Here is a 22,143-nt window from a genome sequence, read left to right as displayed (position 1 = left end):
GTATCCAATTCAACAGGTGTTAATGTCTCACCTGCCCTGACTCAAAACCCACCTACCTTCCAGTTAATCACCAGAGGACTAGAGAATTCTCTTCACCTGACTTCTCGGCATCCGGCTTGGCACGTGGAGAGTTCCTGGTCGGACATCTCTAAAAAGTTTTTATTGAAGTTCTAGTTAGTTAACGTACAGCGTTGTATTCGTCTCAGGTGGTAAATGTAGTGGCTCAGCAATTTCATCAGCCGGTGTGCATCACAACAGGGGCGCTCCTTAATCCCCATCACCCACTTCACCCGTCCCCCCCACCCCCACCTCTGGTAACCTCAGTTTGTTCTCCACAGTTACGAGTCCGTTTCTTGGCTTGCCTCTCTTTTTGCGCCCCTTTGCTGGTTTGTTTTGCTTCTGTAGTTCCACATATGAGTGAAATCATATGGTATTTGTCTTTGTATAATAATTTCTTAACTACATCAAAAAATGTTATTTGTAAAAGTTTATTTATTTTGACAGAGACAGAGACAGCTTGAGTGGGGGAGGGGCAGAGAGAGAGAAAGAGAGAGAATCCCAAGAAGGCCCCGTGCTGCCTGCACAGAGCCTGACATGGGGCTCGAACCGACGAACCCATGAGATCATGACCCGAGCAGAAACCGAGTCGGACGCTGAACCGACTGAGCCACCCAGGTGCCCCATCACACACACAAATTTTTTTTTTTAATTTTATCCATCTGTGCCTGGGAACAGGTGGTGAGGGGAGGAGGAAGATGGCAGCCCTGGTGAGAGGAGATGCTTGCCTTGCCCTCACTCTGTGTCCTGGGTAAATCAGGCAAGCCTCCCAGGCCTGTTTCTGGAAGATCACATCGTTTTGAAAATAGAAGATTCCTTTAATTTTACTGGCCATCAGTAGGCCTCCAACAAGCCCTCAAACCAGCTGGTAATAATTTGGAAAAAGGGATGAGCCAAAGGATCTCAGTTCACAGGTGACCGGAAACAGTCCAAGTGTTTCCATTTTCGTTCCCACCAAGCTTATTAGCAGAACTGCTAAATTAACTGTTTATTTACCTTCTTTCCTTTTCCCTTTGAACCTGAGGGTGGAGTAGCTAACAAACAATAAAAGATCCAAAAGGAAAAGGAAGGAGAAGTTTTGCTAAGGGCTGGATAATCACAGCCTGATAATCAGCTCTGGCTAATCAACACTTGGCTTTAACACTTGGTACTTTAATTGCAGAATAAAACCACACCCTATCCCACCCCAGGTTTTGGAAGGGGCCCAGTTTTCCCCAACCCTCCTTATAATCAACGGACTTTATGAATTTCTGATAAGCTGTAGATAGAATAGGGACCAATATCTAAGCACCAGGAGTCAAATTGGAATTCGTCTGTCCAACCAAGGGCTGGTTGCCATTTTATTCTACTTGTTCTTATGACTTTATAATCTAGAAATGTTAAGTCCAGAGCCATTTTGTGCTTTATATTGGGAGAACATAGAACTTCTCATCTAAACCAGGATATTTTTGAGAATGAAATGGGGCACTGATAATAATTATGTTGAGAATGTCCCCAGTAAACCAGGATATAGGGTTACTCTAGTTACGTGCCTTCGTGCTATCCTAGATCTGCACATCTCTTTAGAGGTGGGTTCCCGAGGGCACTAGCAACATAAACCTAGTAGTACAAAGGGAACGAACCAGTTGGATCCATGGTTCTAACAGAGCAGGACCACTTGGCTGGCTGGCTGGTTGGGAGGGCGGGGGGAGGGGGGGGGGCGTTTGGCGGTGTGGATAAAGATACCTGTGCCTGGTCCTCCCTCTGAGAGATTCAACTTTAATTGTTCTGGGGAAGGGACTGCATTTTTGAACAGCCTCCCAGATAAGTCTAGTTAGATGATGCTCTCAAACTTCAGTGTTTATTTCAATCACCTGGGGATCTTGTTAAGAATGCAGATTCTGACTCAGTCTGAGGAAGGCCAGGGAGTCTGCCTTTCTAACAAACTCTGAGGTCATGAGGTCATGCTGTGTTGCCGGTCCAGGAGCCACACTTTGAATAGCAGAGTTGGATGAACCGCTAAGCCTTAAAGACAGGTCCTTGAATTCTTGACAATTGTAGGAAAAGCAATACCTTTATTGTTTTAAATTTTTTTAAGTTCATTTATTTATTTTGAGAGAGAGAAAGAGTGTGAGCAGGGGGAGGGGCAGAGAGAGAGAGAGAGAGAGAGAGGGAAAGGGAAAAAATCCCAAGCAGGCTCCCTCCTGTCAGTGCAGAGCCCAACATGCGGCTCAAACCCATGAACCCTGTGATCATGACCTGAGCTGAAACCAAGAGCCAGATGCTCAACCAACTGAGCCGCCCAGGTGCTTGAGCAATTCCTGTTTTTACTGTGCTCGCGTGCGTGGGGCTCTAGATTTCTCTCTCCAGTAGCCCACTGGAATGAACTGGAATGTCTTCCAGGCACCTCCAACTTGACTTACTGCAGAAGTGGCCTCCTGCCAGCTTCCCTCATCCCTCCTTGCTCCAGAAGACCCCTCCTTCTTTACCTGAGGGAGTCTTCATCTCTCTCAGTAAATGGCAGTTCCGTCCTTCCCAGAGGTTCAGCCAAAATCCTAGGAATCATCCTTGACTCTTTTGTTCTTCCTCCCGTACTTCACATCCAACAGCAAACCCTATCAATGACCTTCAAAGCACAACCAGAGTCTGACCCCACCTTACCACCTCTACCATTTCTCCCCAGGACCAAGCTCCTGTCCTGGCCTCTCGATGACTGCCATTAGCTTCCTACCCGGTCTCTCTCCTTTTCTCCTCTTGCCCACTCCACCCCCGCATACCGAAAGTCTTAGCACAGCAACCAGAATAACTTTTTTTTTTTTTAAGTTAGATCCCCTAATCGCTCTGCCACAGTCCTCCAGTGGCTCCCTGTCTCACTCCGGGAAGAGCCAAAACCCATACCAGGGGATCCAGCCCCCTGCTGGAAATGATCCCTTTCTCCCTCTGACCGCGTCTCCTACCTCTTGCCCTGTGTCTTTCTACCCTCCAGCCCTTGTTCTGTGCACTTACCAAAGACACTCTGCCTCCTGCCGCTTAAAAGTGGCTGCTTCCTCTGCCTGGGGTGCTTCTCCCTCCAATATACCTCTTGTTTCCTCCTGGAGGACTCCCCTGGCCGCCCTATGTAAAATAACCCTCACATTTGCATACCGTTTATCTTTCTCACCCTGCTTTACTTTCCTCCATGGCACTTACCCATCTCACACATATATTCACTTGCTTTGCTGTCTGTCTCTACCAGTAGAATGTAAACACCGGGAAAAAAGTGTGTAAACACTTTGTCAGTGTTCTTCGCTGTTTCCCCAAGCGCACAGAATACTATCTGGCAGAAGGTAAATGCCCGATATAATTTTGCCAAACAAATGAAATATTCAGTGTCAATTACTTCCGAACATCTCAGACGCATTATATCACCTGGGAAGCTGAAGTGTTCTGTGCTCAGTATGAACCTTGGTGCTACCATCAGGTTTTCTCTTAACGCTTGAAAGTTTGAAGCAAATTGTTGTCATTTTTAAGGTCCCTGCCAAGTGCCAGGAACCATTCTAGATACGTTAGATATGCCCATTATTGTGTTGATCGTTCCAGTGCCCGCCCCCCCAGAGTAGAATTATCATCCTTCTTTTTCTTTCTTTTTTAAGTTTATTTATTTTGGGGACAGAGAGAGACAGAGCATGAACGGGGGAGGGGCAGAGAGAGAGGGAGACACAGAATCAGAAACAGGCTCCAGGCTCGGAGCCATCAGCCCAGAGCCTGACGCGGGGCTCGAACTCCCGGACCGCGAGATCGTGACCTGAGCTGAAGTCGGACGCTTAACCGACTGCGCCACCCAGGCGCCCCTCATCCTTCTTTTTCAAGTTGATGAACTGAATCAGGGAGCCATTCATAGGGAGCAGGCAATTTCTGGATTGGAGAGTCAAACTAGCTCTTCATAAAACCCAGGTTGTCCATGCTAACCCTGAGGTCCAAGGAGAGAGGATTTCCTCCTACCTCTATGCTTGAACCCAAGGCTGCATCTGGAGCCTTAGTTCAGTATTTACTTACTGAGGTACTGTTTTTTCCCTCACACGAACCAATCCCCTGATTCTTAGACATCGGTGGGTGCCCAGCAGTTAAATTCAGTTCTGACACTAACTACCCGGGGTTAGCCCAGACCCCACAGATTAAGGGCTCAGTCCCACAAGACTGCCCCCACTTAAGAAAGGGGTGCCCAGGCTCCCCACAATTCTGTTCGTTAGAATACACATTCAGGGGTTCCCATGATCCCCTCCTCAGCTTTGGTAATTTGCTAGAATGACTCACAGAACCCAGGAAAGCACTTTGCTTACTACTGGTGGTTTATTATAAAAGATACAACTCAAGAATGGCCAAACGGAAGAGATTCATAGTGCAAGGTATGGGGGGAAGGGTGCCCAGAGCTCCCATGGCTCCTCCTGGCACACCACCCTCCCCGGACCTTGAGGTGGTCACCAACGCAGAGGCTCTCTGAACCCTGTTTAGGAGTTTTTACAGAGGTTTCGTTACGTAGATATGATTGATTAAATCACTGGGCATCGGTGATTGAACTTCACCTCCAGCCCTTCTCCCTTCCTGGGAGGCTGGGATTTCCAACCCTCTAATCACCTGATGGTTTCCTCAGGCTGCAGCCCTCATTCTGAAGCCATCTGGGGTCTGTAAGAGTCACGGCGTCTGCATCAAGTCAGGTGTGGTTGAAAGGGACTTACTATGATTAACAAATCCACTCATATCACTCAGGTAGTGCAAAGGATTTGGGGAGCTCTGTGCCAGGAGCCAGGGACAAAGACCAAATATGTGGTTTTTTATACCACACTTATAAATGTGGATAAACGTAAGTGCTCTGAAAGCAACCAGTTTTCCCTCCCTTAATTTGAATTAGCAAGGAACAGGTTTTAAAAAAATCATCTAAAACATAATGTTCTAGATACATCCTCGTTGGGTTTTATACGCAACGGGGCATCTAAAGTGAGGGGTTAAAAACTAGGGGAATAAAATTAGAAATGATACGTGTGATGGGGAAAAATTGGAAACAATGGCGTTCAGAACTGAAAAACATAAATGGATACCCACTTAGGTATTCAGTTTTCATGACAACATGAAAATGTATAGACGTGTGTGTTTGTGTACGTACATGCTTATGTGTGTATGTATGTGCGTGTGGTTTGTATACATATATACATATACACACACACAGAGTTTTGGATTCATAGCAGTTAAATATATGTGAAAAACATCACGTTGTTACTTAGAAAGAAAATCTGCGCAGGGATGTATTAATAGCCTTACATGAAGAAAAAGATGAGAAGGCAGTTCATTTTCTTTTTCTCCTCGGAGTTTAGTCTGGATTGCTATAATTTGAAAATATGGAGGAGGGTGGAGTGACGTAGGGAGAGTTTAGAAAAGAAACACGTGGGGGCGCCTGGGTGGCGCAGTCGGTTAAGCGTCCGACTTCAGCCAGGTCACGATCTCGCGGTCCGTGAGTTCGAGCCCTGCGTCGGGCTCTGTGCTGATGGCTCAGAGCCTGGAGCCTGCTTCCGATTCTGTGTCTTCCTCTCTCTCTGCCCCTCCCCCGTTCATGCTCTGTCTCTCTCTGTCCCAAAAATAAATAAACGTTGAAGAAACATGTGGTTAAAGGGTTGGGGTGTAAACTCTGGCCAAGTTAAAGAGCGGGCTCATTTTGCCTGTCAGGGAGGCATGACCTGGAGGTCTTCAGGAATTAAAAGAATAATATGATGCAGAGAAAGATGACCAGCTGTTCTCCATAACTAATGAATATGTAATGTGATGAAATAAACTCAAGCTGAACTGGAAGGGATTCAGCCTGACTGTTAGAACAATTTCTCAACTGTGAGGGCGTCTGCCCAAGTAAGATGGCCGGTTTGTGCTTTTCTCGGAGTCTCTATGACCACACAGATTTAAATAATTTTTAAATAGAGGCAGGCGTGGAAAGGATGGGACAAGGTAATGTGTCAGCGTTTTCTAGAACTTTAAAATTGGAGTTCTGTGATTATTTAAAAAAACAAAAAGAAACAAACAGGGTCTGGTCAGGTGGGTTAGATTCCCCTCTAGTGGCATAGAAATGAAATTAGGACAGCTGTGTTTTCACAAAGCCGAGTCACTTGGAGCTGAATGAAACTTGAGAAAACGACAAAGATGTGTGAGTTTTCTTTATTCCTACTCACTCAGGTGAATAGCCTCCTAAAAAGAGTGAGCGGAGCAGTCCTTTCTCTCCCTAGGTATAGCAGTCTGCACTCACGCTTTGCTATTCCTCTGGGTTGTTTTCCTTGGATCGAAGAACTGGGATCATCACCTGTGGGTGTGTGAAAAACTCCCTTGGGCCTTTCCCTGCCTCTGCTGGGATCAGACCCCTCTTCAAGGTACTGAATGGGCACTCAAGCCTTGGTGGGCAAGCGTGTGCCCTGATGAGAGCTGACTGCGGCTGTAAACCACTCATGGTGAGCCCACAGACAAAGCCTAGCTCGATTCCCCCTTTTTGGCAGTAAGCACAGAAGAGACCCTTCTCCCAAATCTTCTAAGGCCGTCTGGCATTGCCATTTTACCCCCAAGAACCTGGTGGCCTTAAGAAGCAGGAGAACTAAAAGGCGTGCCTTGATCCTGGCTTTGGGTCAATTGTCAATTAAGGTTTAGAGACCCAAAGCCCGGAAAAAATTGTATTTCCGCTCCCTACTTCCCCCTATGGAATTCAAAATAAAAACAAAGTTAGCTTCAAAAATAAACGTCAGGAAATCTAACAAAACTTTTGGTTTTTCCTTCTGAGGCTGTTTATTTCGGTGTCTCTGCTTTGCTGTGCCCAAAGCGCATGCCTCACCAGCCATTGGTGAACCTGGCACAATTTGTGTCCACAAATCGCAGAGTCTTGCTGGGTCTTGTTTACTCAGCCTGAAAAGGGAGCATGAATGAATTTGCCTTGGTTACACAAGTACAGAGGGTCATTGGCCATAACTCCTCTCACCAGATGAATGGGTTTGACAACTGTGGCGAGCACAATCTGTCTTTCCCGGCATCCTCTTTGTTCCAGCCCAGATACACCGCACAAGCAAGTGTCCCTTCAGCAGAAAGCTACCCGAATCTCATCAGCTGGCCGTGATTCAGGCTTTTTTTGAAGCGGTGCTCTTCTTTGGTGGATAGTAAATCATTTCCTTTGCTCATAAACAAAAGTGTTTCTTGGTCAATGAATACTGGCGGTGAAAGTGGAGGTTGCCTATGACCTTCAGGAGAAGGCTCTGGACTAGACTATGCCCTCAAGCAGTATCAGGAGGAGACATTGCCTGGGCTCGCCACCGCGGTCGTGCATTTTTCCTGGGGAACATACGTTCTGGGTGGTTAAGGGGAGGAATGTGGCTGTTTTAGCTCTCCTGTCTGCTCTTGGATGATTTCAAGTTTGACATCCTCATCCCAGAAAGAGAAACCCTGTTCCGGATGAAGTGAGGGAGTTCTCCGTCCTTTGTTTTTGCCTCCCAGGAAAGCTGAGAGGTATGACAAACTCTGGAAGGGCAGCATTTCAGTCCCAGAATGCTTAGGTCTTAGGAGAGAAAACAACGAAAGGTTTATGAAATTCTTGCTTTGTGGGTTGTGTATGCTTGTTTATTTTATTTTGCTTTGGGTTTTATTTCCAAGCATTTCTGTTTGTAGAAATCATCATGGAAGGTGTTGTTTGGTAACTTGGGGCCTGTGTATTCCAAAGTTAATGAAGGGCAGATGGGAGGTAATGAGGCCATGAGAGTGTTTTAATATGTAGGTTTTATTATTTAGGTATGGTGAGGCCAACAGATTAGAAGACAATCGCCACTGAAAAGATGGCGGGTTACCCATTGTTCCCAGGAAGACCGGGCATGCCGCTCCATTCAGGGCCACAGGGGGAATCACCAATTACGAGGCAGAAAGAGTCGGGGGGAAATGTGGGCAAGAGCTTTTATTACCAGACTTAGCAGACTGAGGAGACTTAGGATTGGCTAGTTTGAATAATTTTGGCAGGCTCTGAGGCGGAGGGGCTGTTCCTGCTTGTCTGATACCTGGCCCTTGGGTGATTAGGGCCGGTGGACAGTGGGCCCAGAATGTGAAAGTCCCATAAAGGAGATATTTGGGGATGGGACTTGGGATTGATTGGTCTGCATATGAAAGGTGTGTTCATAGGGCAACTCTTTGCTACCTCTAGAAATTAGCTAACCCTGGGAGGAGCAAACCCTTCCACTATTAACAAGGCCACAAGATGTCAAAGCACCACAATAAAAGCCATGTGTCATATGGAGAGGAAAAGACAGAAACACAGTCAATTTTCCAGGTGTTTGGGGGCTCCAGGATTTTGGCCCAATGTCCCGTTGTCCCACCATTGGGCTTTGGAATCAGACACCCTTGGCCTTGAGCCCTTGGCAACTTAATCTGTAAGCTTCAGTTACTTTTCAGTCATATGGGGATAGAAATACTTTTCATTTCGTAGGATTGTTGTGATAATTAAATGAAATCATTCGTACAGAGTGTTTTGGACAATGGCACACACAAAGTGCTCAATAAATGTCAGCTGTTACTAATATTGTTCTTGCCATTATTTTTATTAATAGCAGTGGAGACCAATTTTCTGATCACACGAAGATCAAAGAGTCTCAGACTAATTAGTAATTTGTTTTGTTGGGGTTGTCCAATAGTCCTATTCTATCCAAGACAGGGTGCAATTGGTTGGTTGTTCCCAACTCATTTGCCAGAGAGAAAGGATTTGAAGACGAGAGCAGGTGTGAGACAAAGGGTGGGCTCATCGGAGAGAAGATTGTGGAATCTCTGTTGCTGGTCGTAAGATAAGTGCTTGACGGCTTCAGAGTATTAAATGCAAAAACTTAGCCCTACGGAAGAGGTGTTAACAACTTTTCTCTACAAAGGGCCAAATAGCAAATACTTTTAAGTTCTGCTAGCTGCGTTAGTTTGCTAGGGCTGACGTCATAAAGTACCGGAGGCCAGGTGGCTTAAACAATAGAAATTTATTATCTCCCAGTCTTGGAGGCTGGAAATTCAAATTCAAGGCATTTACAGGGTTGGTTTCCATCTCGGGGCTGTGAGGAAAGATCTGTTCTTGACCTCTCTTCTTGGTCTGTGGATGGCCGTCTTCTCCCTCCACTTCTTCACATCATCTTCTCTCTGTGGATGTCTGTGTCCAGATTTTTCCTTCTTATAAGGATACCAGTCATATTGGATCAGGGCCCACCCCAATGACCTCACTCTAACTTGATTGCCTCTGTGAAGACCCTGTCTCCAAAGAAGATCGCTTTCTGAGGGACTGGGGGAGGGTCAGGACTCCGACATGAATTTTGAGGAGGTCACATTAGTCATATGGAACTGTGTTACCAGTTCTCAACTGCCATTGTAGCACAAACGCAGCCACAGACAATGCGTAAATCAATTAGTACATTTACTTACGGACAAAATTTGGACTTTGTGTACCTTTCACATGTCAGAAAATATTCGTCTTCTGATTGTTTTTAACTGCTTAAAAATGTAAAACCCATTTTTGTTCTTAGGCTGTATAAAAACCAGGTGGTGGGCCAGACAAGGACTACAGTTTGCTGACCCTGCCTTATAGGTTTTTAAACTCAGCACACTATTTCTTGTTACATTCAGTGAAGCATACATCAAAATGAGTTTGGCTACACAATACATTTTATAAAAGGTAAATTGACATTTGTATTTGTGTGTGTGTATGTGTGTGTGTGTGTGTGTGTGTGTGTGTGTGTGTGTTTATACATGAATTTTCCAGTTTTAAAACAAAGTATCAAATATCTCCGGAAACCCCCAAACTTGACGTTCTGAGATTGAACTCCCTGGCTTTTGGTCGCAATGAAGCCTGAAAGGAAAATGTCTTAGAGCATGTTTGTGTTCGTGAAATCAAGTTCCTTTTTTGGGCTTCAGATTTCGTGAAGCAAGTTTCCTTCTTTTTCCTATCCAAAGCAGTTGCTTACAAATGATTTTCAGATGAGCAGCACTATATTTAGGAAGAGAAAGGAGAACTAAGGAAGAACTCGTGGATTCATGGGATGAAAAAAGGAAAGCATGAGAGAGAGCCCTGGTGAATACTTGGAACGTATGGGAAACATGTCCATAAGTGCACAAAGCCAGGAGAACCTTGACATTGTATTTTGGGGCAGAATGGGGCTTCCAGGAATTGGCAACAGGCACTCTTGCACTTCAGATGCTTTATCGGTCATCCTCAAACCCACTCCCCAAAGAAGCCCCACATCCAATAGGAAGCAACAAGTCTATGATTGCTTTTTGTTCCTTGTTTGCTTCTAGCGACAGCCTCAGAAGTTACAGTTAGGATGGCCGGTGTGGTGTTCAACAAAACCTAAGACACTTTCGTGATGATTTACAAAGATTTTCCAGCTGTACTTTTTATACTGCGTGTTTTCTATTGGGTTTAGCCACGTGGACATTTCCATACTGGTGAATCAAGACTCTGGCCTTGACTTACAGTCGCATAGTATATCTCATTTCGATACTGCTCAGAAGTTGCAGGCATCATCCTTTTAATGGATAAGATTCTATAAAAAGTTTAAAAGCGGCTGCAATTTAGCGTGTTTCTATCTGCGTTCTAAGCTCTTGATACCCAAAGGACAAGTGGCGTCAGCATCATCTGGTTGCTTCCTAAAGTGCAAAGTCTCAGGCCCCATCCCAGACCTGCTGAATCCGACTCTGCATTTTAACGAGCTGCCCCGGTAATCCATGTGCACACTCAAGTTTGAGGCATCCTACTGCGACGACCATCGGGATCCTTATTTGCCCCTTGACCAGAGCAGAAAAATCCCTCTAAACTACTAGGAAGCCAGGTGATTGGCCTCTGCTGGTCCCTCCTCCTTCCAGAAAATCACAAAAAAGCGTAGAACACAACTCAGACAAGTGCTGCAAGACCTTTGAAGACCTGTTTCTGCTTCTCAGAATAATTAACAAAAAGAGAAGCAAGAAAGTCAGTTTCACTTTGCGTCTCCATAGAAACCCTGCCTCGCTTCAACTCCACAGTGTTAGACTGTGTTTTCTTCACACAGTTAATATCATTCGAACGGAGAGATTCAAAATAACCCAGGGAGGAGGTAAAGAAAGTTCTAAGTTGATTTTTTTTTTTTTAAATTTTTTTTCAACGTTTTTTTATTTTATTTTTGGGACAGAGAGAGACAGAGCATGAACGAGGGAGGGGCAGAGAGAGAGGGAGACACAGAATCGGAAACAGGCTCCAGGCTCTGAGCCATCAGCCCAGAGCCCGACGCGGGGCTCAAACTCACGGACCGTGAGATCGTGTGACCTGGCTGAAATCGGACGCTTAACCGACTGCGCCACCCAGGCGCCCCAGTTCTAAGTTGATTTTACCAAGATAGGGAGCCTTCCTAAAACTGTGGGTAGACAGTCTAGCACTATTTCTATCACTAGGTAAAGGTCAATCATATATATATATATTTATATATATAATATATATATTATATATATATATTATATATTATATATATATATTGTGTGTGTGTTTATTTATTTTTGAGAGAGAGAGAGAGAGAGAGAGAGAGAGAGACAGAGCGTGAGCAGGGGAGGGGCAGAGAGAGAGGGAGACACAGAATCCCAAGCAGGCTCCAGGCTCCCAGCTGTCAGCACAGAGCCCGATGCGGGGCTTGAACTCGTGAACCACAAGATCTTGACCTGAGCCAAAATTGGACGTTCAACTGACTTAGCACCCAGGTGCCCTAAGTATTTTAAAATACTTGAGGGTTATATGGCAGCTATGTCTTTTTTTTTTTTTTTTTTTAATTCAAGTTAGCTAACATACAGTGTAGTTTTGGCTTCAGGAGTAGAACCCAGTGATCCATCACTGACATACGACACCCAGTGCTCATCCAACAAGTGCCCTCCTTAATGCCCATCACCCATTTAACCCATCCCCCACCCACCTCCCCACCAGCAACCCTCAGTTTGTTCTCTGAATTGAAGAGTCTTCTGGTTTGCCTCCCTCTCTGTTTTTATCTTATTTTTCCTTCCCTTCCCTTATGTTCATTTGTTGGGCTTCTCATATTCCACATATGAGTGAAATCCTATATCTGTCTTTCTCTGACTGACCTATTTCACTTAGCATAATACACTCTCGTTCCATCCATGTTGTTGCCAATGTCAAGATTTCATTGTTTTTGATCACCATGCAGTATGCCATTGTATATATAACCACATCTTCTTTATGCATTCATCAGTCGATGGGCATTTGGGCTCTTTCCATAATTTGGCTATTGTTGGTAGTGCTGCTGTAAACATTGGGGTGCATTCAAATCAGCATTTTTGTATCCTGTGGATAAACACCTAGTAGTTGCAATTGCTGGGTCCTAGGGTAGTTCTATTTTTAATCTTTTGAGGAACCTCCATACTGTTTTCCAGAGCGGCTGCCCCAGTTTGCATTCCCGCCAGTCGAGCAAAAGGGTTCCCCTTTCTCCGTATCCTCACCAACGTCTGTTGTTGCCTGAGTTGTTAATTGTAATATATGGCAGGTATGTCTTAAAGGCAAAGTTCAAGAGAACATGTTCTTTTGTCAAACGTGGAAGACATGTTCAGCCACCGCACTCATAAAATGTGTATTAACTGTCCCTAAAGTCCACCAACAGTCTTTGTATCACGGAGAAGAATCTCTTCGAGTGGAGGGTCATTTCTATTTGTCAGTGGATGTTACTTCTTTTTTTTTTTTTTTGAACATTTAAAAATTTTTTTCATTTTGGAGAGAGAGAGTGTACGAGCTGGGGAGAGGGGCAGAGAGAGAGAATCGTTAGCAGGCTCCACACTCATCACGGAGCCCATTACAGGGCTCAATCCCATGACCTGGGGATCATGACCTGAGACCAAAGAGTTGACTGCTCAACCAACTGAGCCACCCAGGTGCCCATCGAAGTTAACGTTTTTAAAAGAAGCCAAATATCGTTCGCAGATTCTTTAAAAGAAATCCTAATAGTCATAGTCTGGAAAATACTATAGTGAGTATCAATGGAAGAGAGATGTTACTTCTGATTGCAGTGACTTTGGGTGCCTTTCAGTCAAGGAGCTGAGAACACTTCTGGTATTCTTAATCTTTTTAAACAAATCGGATCTTCCATGAGAAAAGATAGTATGAGTTTCATTTTATGGACAAGGAAGCAGAAGCCAGAGAAGTTGTTGTCTGCCTACCAAAGGTCAACCTGTTGGGGTTAGATGCTTGAACACACACTTCCACCCTACTCTTCTAGCAAGCCAGGCTTCCTGCTTAAAGAATAATAATAATAATAATAATAATAATAATAATAATAGTGTTGATTCCTGTACATGGGCTAGATAGAAAGCTGTGTGTTTTGTGTTCTTTGGTTTCTTATTCTCATCACAATCCAATATGGTAGGTACTTAGCCATCCATGTTTTGTAGGTGAGAAAACTTTGGCCCTGAGAGTTTAAATGACCTACTATATCTAAGCAGTGTGGCTGGTATTTGAACCTAGACTCTGCCCCCCAGAGACCCGGGTCTTAACTAGGGTGCTATACCCAGTGCTGTCAAAAACTTTGGGGATGTGCACCCCAAATAAATTCGAGTCACCGGGGTGCCCACCCTTCGTCTGGCATACCGTCGGTGCCCCCCAACCCATCCTCTGAGAATGTTCTCAGATGCAATCCTTGAGCCTCACAGTTCCCGAGTAGTGGGAAGTCTAGTCTAGCCTAGATTTGCTCCTCGTGCAAATCCGCCGGCCTTCCCTCAACGTCTCCAAGCTCCGCCTCGTGAGCACGTCTATTTCAGAAAAAAGAGGAAGATTTTAGTTAGAATGTCCTAGATTTCCTGGATAATGTAACCAGGTAAAATGTCTACTCATTAATATCAAAATCATTTCACTGCTTCTGCTCCGTGACTGCTTGTTCCGTGGCAGCAAATTCAGACACCAGCGAATCCTAGATTAGGGAGTTGAAGACAGTAGGGCACAGCAGGGATGCCAGTCACACCCAGCTCTCTCCAGGTTTTGCCTTATTAACAGATGAGCCCAGCATTGCCATATTTTCTGGATTTTTAGAAACCTGGATTTTTGTCGTATAAAATGTGGTTTTTATTTTTTTTTTTTTAATTTTTTTTTTTTCAACGTTTATTTATTTTTGGGACAGAGAGAGACAGAGCATGAACGGGGGAGGGGCAGAGAGAGAGGGAGACACAGAATCGGAAACAGGCTCCAGGCTCTGAGCCATCAGCCCAGAGCCCGACGCGGGGCTCGAACTCGCGGACCGTGAGATCGTGACCTGGCTGAAGTCGGACGCTTAACCGACTGCGCCACCCAGGCGCCCCTAAAATGTGGTTTTTAAATACTGGCAGGAAAATGATCACAAAATCAACCCAACCCCATGTGAAGGACTTCTAGTAATTGTGGGCTAGGTGATTCAATCCAACCCTCCCTCTGGACCAAAGAGGCTGAAAGAAACACATAAAAGCATTTTTGGAAAAACATCGGTGACCAATGATCTGATAAAAGGGTAACAGAAATAGGGAAGGAGTTGGGGCTCAGGGAAGTGAGCCAGAACACTTTCGATGCTAAGGCATTTGCCCATTTAGGGGAGGTGCTAGGAACAGCCGCTTGTGGAAAATTACATACGTGTCGGTCACGGGCCTCAGGTCTAGGTGGAAAACCTGGTCTATTACCACCTGCCTCTGTTGCCCGGAGGACTAACCAGAGGGTCAGGTAAGAGGCACACCCGGGTGACAGATTGATGTGTGGCTGAAGAAAAACTGGTTAGAGTTAAGAACTCCCCAAAAGCAGAGATCCTGGCACAACAATGCCCGTTCTAGATTGTAAACTCAAAGGGAATCATTCCAAAAATAACAGAGTACAGATTGCAGTCCTGGGGGTGATAAATCCATGACTCTGAACTGCTAGATCCCTCAGAAGATGAAGGAAGCTATTCTTAAGTCGCAAGTTACTTCTCTGAGTAATTTCTCAAACAAAATGGCCAGCCGACTATGAAGGATGAAAGGCACTTGAAGAGACAAAGCGATGTGCACAGGAATCGATACACATACAGGATAGAGGGTAAGCAACATGAAAGATACAGTGAGGTCTACCAGAATTTAACTGGAATCTCAAAAGGAGAGGAGAGACTGGGGTACTGGTAAACCTGGAAGGGATAATAGCTGAAGGTTTTCCAGAACCAACGAAGGAAATCAACCCACTGGTTCTAGAAACCCAAGCAGGATAAGTAACGATAAATTCACTTTGAGACACATCAGACTAAGACTGCAGAATATCAAAGACGGACCACAAGGGGAAAAAAAACATCAAAATCAAAGGCACAGTTGTTTGATTGACAACTAATTTTTCAAAAGCGACATTGAAAATCAGAAGATGGAAATAACTGACAGTCTAGAAATGATGTTTCTAAAATGAGAGCAGAATTAAGACACTTAGACAAACAAACGCTGAGAGAATGGGCCGCCAGCAGACGGACCCAAAACAAGGTCTCAAGGACATCCTTCAGTTAGGAGGAAAATTACCCTCCATGAAGCCTCAAGCCTGCTGCAAAGGAAGAAAAAGCAAAGAAAGGCTGAAAAGAAGGTTGATTTATATAAACATTGACTGTATAAAACATTAATAATAATGCCTTTGGTGCTGAAAATATTTATCATGTTCTTGTATAACTCGGAGGAAAGTAAAGTTGTAGATCATTATTCAATTTTGATAAGTCAAGGATTCATCCTGTGATTTCTAGGGAACCATCACAAAATATAAAAGGAAAGCGTTTAATTTACAATCTAAGGAAAACACAGAAAACACAACTTAAAAATCATCCAAGAGAAGAAGGAAAAACAGGTGGGTCAAAAAGCATGTAGGGTGATAGATTTTTAAATACAAATATATTCATTATTTCTTTAAATGTAGTTGAAATAAATGCCCCAGGGAAAAGCCAGAGTGTGGATTTTTTAAAAGAGACAGAAGCTCATTAAAAGAGACATATCTTTAAAAAAATTTTTTTGATGTTTATTCACTTTTCTGAAAGACAGAGAAAGAGAGAGCACGAGCCGGGGAGGGGTAGAGAGAGAGCGAGACACAGAATCTGAAGCAGGCTCCAGGCTCCGAGCTGTCAGCACAGAGCCCAACACGGGGCTCGAACTCACAGACTGTGAGATCATGACCTGAGCCAAAGTCGGACGCTTAACCAACTGAGCCACCAGGCGCCCCTAAAAGAGACATATCTTAAACAACAACAACAACAACAAAAAAAAAAAAAATAGAAAATTTGAAAGTTCAAAAAAAGTTAAAAGATATACAAAATAATAACCAAAAATCTAGCTCTGTTTATTTCAGATAAAGGTCTAAAGTCTTGCTAAAGGTGAAGAGGGAGTCATCAAAATGATCAAGGGTTTAATTCCCCCAGTTAGACCTAACAATCCTACAGTTATAAAGAAGAAAATGGACACAACTGTTAAGAAGAAATAGAGAGATGTCCAATCACCCTGGAATATTTTAACACCCCTCTCAGGAATTATCGGAACAAGTAGAAAACAAAAATTAGTAAAACTCTAGAATATTTGGACAATATAGTTAACATGCCTGACTTACTGGGCATGCATAGATACTCCCCCAAACAGTATCAACATATAAAGGCCTTGCATGTCACAGGAACACATCTAAAAATTATATGCTGGGGAATGAAATGATACAGAGTACCATCACAAGGGCAATTAAGTGAGAAAGTAGTAACAAAATGGATACAGGAAGCATTTGGTGGCATGCATTTTTAAATCATCTATTTGTGATTAAAAAAACTTTCCGGACGGATAGGAATCAAAGGAGAGTCCTTTAAGCTCCTAAAAGGTATTAGTACATCTTGGAGGCGGGCTCTCTGTGCTGACTGTATTTCTTGCTAACTAGGGAGGACCATTTGATGAATTCATTTCGAACTCAAATAGGCTGGGGCTTCAGAAATACGACCACCAGCTTTACGTAGAATTCGTGTGTGTAACTTTCACGGGCTTCCCTGTGATTGCTGTGTTTCACGATTCTTTTTTGGTTTCTTTGTTGGCTTGTTTGTTTCACAATTCTTAACAAGGCACTTTTCAAATAGTGCACCTGGAACAGAGAAACCTTGAAAGCCATAAAGACAAATAGATTTCAAACATTTTTGGAAGATGGAAAGGTCCGTCTAGGGTCGTGAGATACAGCACAGCTTTGTAGTTAGAATCAAGGCGCGGACTGGGTTCAGAGCTCAGCTCTGCCGCTTGCTAGCTGAGCTGTGGGACTTTGAGCAAGCTATGTAAACGCCTCCGAGCCTCAGTTTCCTCATCTGTAAAATGGAGATAATACCACCTACCTCATAGGCCTTTATGAAGATGAACTCAATACGCGAATTAGAGTTGTAGCTGGCACATAGTGGGTACTCGGTGTCAGCTGTACAAAAATCACTAAAGAAGAATCAAAACGTCAGAACCCAAGGCACAATCTATAGATGAGGGCAAAAGGAAGGATTTCTTCCTCCCAAGATTTTGGCAAAGCCGGTAAATGAGTTCTCCATCTTGCCGTGGAGGCAGTCCTGTTGCCTGTGACCTAAGCCCAGCCGGGAAACAACATTTTCTGGCTTCTGAGCCCGCTGAAGCACGAGCAGGCGTGGATTTGATGTTCGTGTGTGCAAGCTGCAGGTTTAGCCGGCGAGGCCTCCTGACGGCCTTCAGTGACAGAGCCCAGCATGCGGGGCCGGGGACGCTGCTGGCAACCACAGGGTCTCTCATTTCATGTTTACAACAACGCTGTGAATCAGGAACTATTCTTAGCATCCCAATTTCAGAAATGAGGCACAGAGAGACTGAGAACCTTGTCTGGTAAGTGCTGAGGCTGGAATTAAACCCAAGCCCGACTGATTCATGCATTCACCCGACGTAGCGTGTGCTCTCCTACTTCGCTTAAGCCTGGGCTGCTTTCCTCCCCTAACGAAGAGTCAAGCGATGGAGCAGCCTAAAGCGCTGTCTAGACTTCTTACCTTTTGCTCTGGTCAGCTACTGTTGCTTAACAAATCACCGACAGCAATGATTTCAGCATGCTCACGGTCCAGAATTTGGACATGGCCCAGTAGGATGGCTTACCCCCTGCTCCAGGATGTCTGGCGTCTTCCATGGGAAGACGAGAAGGATTGAGAGGGACTCACACGGCTGGGATCTGGAATCTTCTGGAGGCCTCTTCACCGTTTGGCCAGACTTGTACACGCAGGTCTTGGGCCAAGGTGGCGAAGCGACAGGGCCTTCTGTGACCCAGCCTTAAAAGTCACGTAGCAACACTTGTGTAAACTCTATTGTTCGAGCGAGCTTGCCAAGTTTCAAGGGAAGAGGGACTAGACCCCACCTCTTTTTTTTTTTTTTTGAGTGTTTATTTTTGAGAGAGAGAGAGGGAGAGTGCACATGAATGGGGGATGAGCAGAGAGAGAGGGAGACAGAGAATCACAAGCAGGCTCCACTCTTGTCAACAGAGAGCCCACCACAGGGCTCGATCTCATGAAGCGTGAGATCATGACCCGAGCCAAAGTCAAGAGTCAGACACTTAATTGAGCCACCCGCGCACCGCTAGACCCCCACCTCCTAATGGAAAGAATTTTAAAGGATTATGCAACTGTGTTTTAAAACTACCCTATTCTTATGCTTCTAGTCGGCTTCAGAGTATCAGGTGTAATATAGATGGCCCCACATCTAAAAGCCAAAGGTGGTTCAGCAGCATAGAATTTCCAAGGCATATTTTTTCTTCCTACCACCTGATTTGGAAGTTGTTTTCGAAATGCATTTCCCACTTCATATCAGCGACTAGTGTTTTTATCGTCAAAATGGACTGGATAATGTCATGGTGACCAACAACCCAAAACTCTCAGTGGCTTAAAACCACCAGTGAAAACGAAGTTTCTTATTCACATTATATATTTTCCACAGCTTGATTGGGGGCTCTCCTCCACGTTGTTTGTCCTCTAGGGTCCAGGCGTCTGGAACATGGCTGGTTGCTGTAATCAGAGAAGCTTTGGCCAAAAGCGAACATGTCTCCCCCACTTAAAAAAAAAATTTTAATGTTTATTTATTTTTGAGAGAGACAGAGATGGAATGCGAGTGGGTTAGGGGCAGAGAGAGAGGGAGACACAGAATCCAAAGAAGGTTCCAGGCTCCGAGCGGTCAGCACAGAGCCTGACGTGGGGCTCGAACTCACAAACCGTGAGATCATGACCTGAGCCGAAGGTGGTCGCTCAACTGACTGAGCCATCCAGGCACCCCATGTCTCCTCCACTTTTAACCCAATGGCTGGGAATTGTCAAAAGGCCCCACCTGGCCATAGAAGGACCTGGAAGCTCAGCCTTCTGTGTCAGGGAGCAGAGGAATGCTGGTATTAATGTGTGGCGTCAGTGGCTACCAAAGTGACCGACTACTGGGAGGTTACACTTATCATTTTGAATAATCTTTCTGAGCCTAGACCTATGAGGGCTTTGGAACCAAATATTTGTTAACTAATCTTTTCAAAGCAGAAATGTGAGCTAGCTTGGATGAACGTGAACCAGTATGTGAATACGTTCAGATCTGTTACACAAACCGATTTTAAAAGTCTGACGAATATGTCACATCTGAGGAGACGTGGGAGGCCAGGTGGGGTTCCCAGCTGGCTGGGGTTTCATGATCCTGAAGTGCACCTTGAAGAAAAACCCATGACTACCCATATCGAAGAACCACTGGTCTTCAGAAATACCCCATAGTCCTGGCATAAGTTCACCCTGGGGTCAGAAATTCAAATGACAGATAACCCACCGAGGTGAGTACGACCGCCGGGCATGAAACAGAGGGAAGTTGTTGGTTGGAACTGGCATGCCATCTAAAGGCATTCAATTCACATTTTATATATTCAATAAAACCTTGGATTGCAAGTACCTTGCTCTGCGAGTGTTGCGCAAGAGGAGCAAACACTTCTAATAAATTTTAACCCGATAAACGAGCGATGGCTTGCAATACACGTCGTACGTGACGCCGAACATCACACGATAGCAACTGAGCCGGTGGTTCTTGAAATTCGCCTTGATATACACATGCTTCGCATTACGTGCATGTTTGTGGAACTAATTATGCTCGCAAACCAAGGTTTCACTGGACGTATATTAAACAGTAGTTTGAAAATGTCTATATAAATTTTGTGCCAGCAAAAATAAGAGGTAACAGAGTAGATTGGGTGGCCGTGGACCTCCGCTTTGCATGCCCCCATGTAGCCTCAGGGGTGGCTTTGAAGGTGCTCGGGTGTTAGTTCCGTTTAGTTACTGGTTTGTAGGATGACAGCAGTGTTTACACAGCCCCGCCCCCACTGGGTGCCATGCTTGTTCTGAGTGTTTCCTGTTCATTAGCTCATTTCCTCCTCACAGCTGCTCTATGAGGTCCAGGGCCCCCTATTCTGTGTAAGGAGCATTAAGGCTCATGGAGGTTACCCAAGCTCACACAACTCACAAGGGGGAGGGCCAGGCACTTTGGCTTCAGAGTCCCTGCTTGTAACTACTCTTCTGGACCACTCCTTATAGACTAAGTAGCACGACACTCTGTTAAGTGTGGTTTTCAGACCTGGGGATGTATCACAGTCACTCCGGGAGCTTGTGAGGACTACACACTCCTTGATTGGTCGGTCCCCAGCTTCACCAAAATGGCGTCGCCATGACAGGAGCCCAGAACGGCATCCCCGGTGATTCCTTCCCTCATCCTCAGGTGACAGTCTTCTGACCAACCTTTGGGAGATTTCTTTGGAAACTTTTAATGGATCCATAAGGATCCAGGCTTCCCGGGATCTATATGCAGAAAGCCAAGCTGAATCCCATTATTGTTCCAACCCTGGGAACCATGTTTTTAAAGACTGATTGATTACCTGGACGTTGGCTTTCTGAAGTGGTTGGAACTGAAGTAAAAATAGGAGGCGAATGCTTACAAGGAGAGTCCTTTGAGCAACACCAATGGGACAGTGCTGCTTTTTTTTTAACCCCTGCTTTCCATCATGTGGTCGGATTTCTGCTAACAATTCCGTGAGTGGTGATAGCCGGGTGGGCAACTGTAGTTTCCCTCTATGCGGGCAAGTGTGTTCCACATCAGGGAGACCATGGAAGTCTGTCGTGAATATACCCAACGAAGAGAACTGTGGAAGACACAGTAGGGACACTTGAGGAGGGTGGGCAGAAATCATGGTGATGTGAATGAACCAACCAGTCATTCCTTTCACATCCTCCCACGATGTTTTCGGTGACAGAAAGGAGGCTAGAAAGGGAGAGGAGAGGGAAGGAGTGACGGGTGGGGGGCAGTTCTACAAAACGTGAGCTGTCACATCTTGCAGGTTGGTTTGTGTTTGCACCCCAGGACAATGACGGGGCAACGGGACTCTGCCTGATGCCTGGCAGCGATGTCCACAAATGCTGGCCAGTGGTGTTGCTTTCTCCTCCCCGCACCCCCACCCCCCAATCTCCATGGGATTCTTCCAAGTGTGGAGCCAAATGGAGCTCACCTTTGAACAAATAAGAAAACCGTCTTTGTGACTCTTCTGTTTTACTTTGGATCTGTAGCCTAGGGACTCCCTTTCACCTCCTCAAGTTCCAAATCAATGGTGAGAGTGGAGGGGTTGGAGGAGGAGGCTGGGCCTGCCTGGCCACGGTGGTTTCTAACCAGGCTTGTCACTGTGGTCCCAAAGTGCTGGTTTAGTTCTTGCTTCCAGTGAACTTCTTTGGGAGTGTTTCGTCAGCGTCTGTCTTGGGGTGGCTCGCTCTCTCCCTCAGAAGAGAGATTCTGTGGAGGCCTGGCCCATGATGTTGACAAGATAGATGGTTCCCTCGGTGTGGGGCTCAAAATTCAGATTTATGTAGTCATTTTCCACAGTCTCCATTTGGCTAATTTTAGTTCTGTTGTGGATCAAGACAGGTGGATGTGTCAGACGAAAGAGGAATTAAAGTCAGGGCCCTCGTACGGATTATAATAAAGAGCAGAATGTTGGCAGCGTTTGGCATTTTTGCTTAATTTTTATTAGCCAAAGCGTATTTGATTTTATCTTCAGTAATAATTCCTCTTCTCGATGCCCCTCCCAAATGGGCTTAAAGTAGC

General features: G+C 45.1%; 1 protein-coding gene across 2 annotated transcripts in view; it reads left to right on the top strand.

The window, feature by feature from the left end:
- PGM5 (phosphoglucomutase 5) overlaps positions 1–22,143 on the top strand; it is a 185,185-nt gene that overhangs the window by 151,612 nt on the left and 11,430 nt on the right. The window lies entirely within an intron of this gene.

This window comes from Prionailurus viverrinus, chromosome D4 (assembly GCF_022837055.1).
Source record: "Prionailurus viverrinus isolate Anna chromosome D4, UM_Priviv_1.0, whole genome shotgun sequence".
Taxonomy (NCBI): Eukaryota; Metazoa; Chordata; class Mammalia; order Carnivora; family Felidae; genus Prionailurus; species Prionailurus viverrinus.
The sequence above is the reverse complement of the archived record's forward strand: the minus strand, read 5'-3'. Positions and strand labels throughout refer to the sequence as shown.